This window comes from Helicoverpa armigera, chromosome 6 (assembly GCF_030705265.1).
Source record: "Helicoverpa armigera isolate CAAS_96S chromosome 6, ASM3070526v1, whole genome shotgun sequence".
Classification (NCBI taxonomy): Eukaryota; Metazoa; Arthropoda; class Insecta; order Lepidoptera; family Noctuidae; genus Helicoverpa; species Helicoverpa armigera.
This window is the reverse complement of record NC_087125.1, coordinates 10,674,801-10,676,509: the sequence shown is the minus strand read 5'-3', so window position 1 is coordinate 10,676,509 and position 1,709 is coordinate 10,674,801. Positions and strand designations below refer to the sequence as shown.

Here is a 1,709-nt window from a genome sequence, read left to right as displayed (position 1 = left end):
ACTTTATATTACACTAGCCGTTTTCCCGCGGTTTCACCCGCGCCCCGTGCTAACTACTGCCCGTACCGGGATAAAATATAGCCTATGTTACTCGTGGATAATGTAGCTTTCGAATGGTCAAAGAATTTTAAAAGACGGTCCAGTAGTTTTTGAGCCTATTCATTACAACCAAACAAACAAACAAAGTTTTCCTCTTTATAATATTAGTATAGATAGATATTCAGATGATCGTGACTAAACTAAAGCGAGTTTCTTCCCAAGCATAAATTCACAACTATATCGTAACTCTCAATGCATTCTGCTCTTTGATCTTTGGACCCAGAGACTTACCTGTTCCCGGGTTTTCACGTAAAGCCTATTCATTAACTATAAATACATGATTCACTTCAATAATGAGCAATTATAGCCTGAATCATTGCCTTCCCATAATAGTTTACGATCAATGACGTATTTTCAAAGAAATACGGATCTGAATTTTGAAGAATTTTTTGGAACGATATTAGGTATTTTCCAAGTGATTACGATTCGTTTTGGTTTTAAGTTGGGGGTGATTCAGAATGGTCTGCTTTGTAATTTAATTTAGACACATTAAGTAGGTAGATAGTCCGTAAATAACAGTCATCAGTCTAATTCAAAGATATCAGTGCGTTATTCTTCTACCCTCTTATTATAAAACGCGGTATCAAATAAGTATCGGCTTTTGTACTACCTTTAATCCAGCTGTAAGTACGACCTTGAAAAAACGTTATTACAAAACGCAGTTTATCGCAAGTCCTATTACTATCTGTAGTACAAAAGATAAACCATCGAGCCCCCTAGTTTAACTGCAGTACTTAGTCGACAAACGTCAAATTCCGTAATTATTTACTTTTGAGGTTATCTGTTTTGTGATGAAAAAAACGAAAGTGGATATAAATATGTGTGATTTGGAATACTTGGATGTGTTAGAATACTATTGAGAGTGTCCGGGGACCCAACAGTGTGCGTCATCGACAAAATCTCTTCAAATTATCTGATGACAATTTTCGATATAAATATCGATTTATGTTTTTCGAAATAATAGTCATGATGATAATCCATGATGATCCTATGATGCTCAACTGGGCTCGCCATAAGGTACGTAGCCTTTACAGGGCAAGTAAGTTGCCAAAACATCCTATTAATTATATAAGAGTCGAAGTTTTCATTATGGATGTTTGTTTATGTTCCACGCATAAACTACCACATGGATTTTGATGAAACTTCGAAAATATATCAGATTATCATACAGTTTACTGTTTATTTACAGATTCAAGACTATTTTGGCGTTTTGCACGCCGTATCTTTGCCAGTAATATGCAATGTTTGTAAAAGACTGGAAGCTTGCTAAAATGTACCTAGGTACAAAAATGCCAAGATGAGCAAGGGAACAAGATTGTGTGATGAAGAACAGTGTTCAACATGTATCAGTGCGTTTGACTGTATAAATAGACATCGGAATAAAATATAATTTTGTACTTTTATGTTGTTTCATTTTCTTTTCGTAATTTAATGCACACGATATTCTGTGTGTAAGTTATTGTGCACTTAATTTTGAAGAGGTTCTAATTAGATGCACAACGTCTTATTTAATCATTTAAATCGGGATGAAAATAATCCAAGTTATTTCTATCTAACCTAAAAACAAAACATAACTCGGATACGCGCGCTGACGTTCCGTTATACGCGCA

The 1,709-nt window shown here is 34.9% G+C and overlaps 1 long non-coding RNA gene across 1 annotated transcript; it reads left to right on the top strand.

Moving 5' to 3' along the window:
- The first annotated feature begins 659 nt into the window (after positions 1-659).
- LOC135117017 (uncharacterized) lies at positions 660-1,500 on the top strand. The gene is made up of 2 exons (XR_010276585.1): positions 660-1,116; positions 1,289-1,500. It is a non-coding gene; the product is annotated as an uncharacterized LOC135117017 (long non-coding RNA).
- Positions 1,501-1,709: the final 209 nt, after the last annotated feature.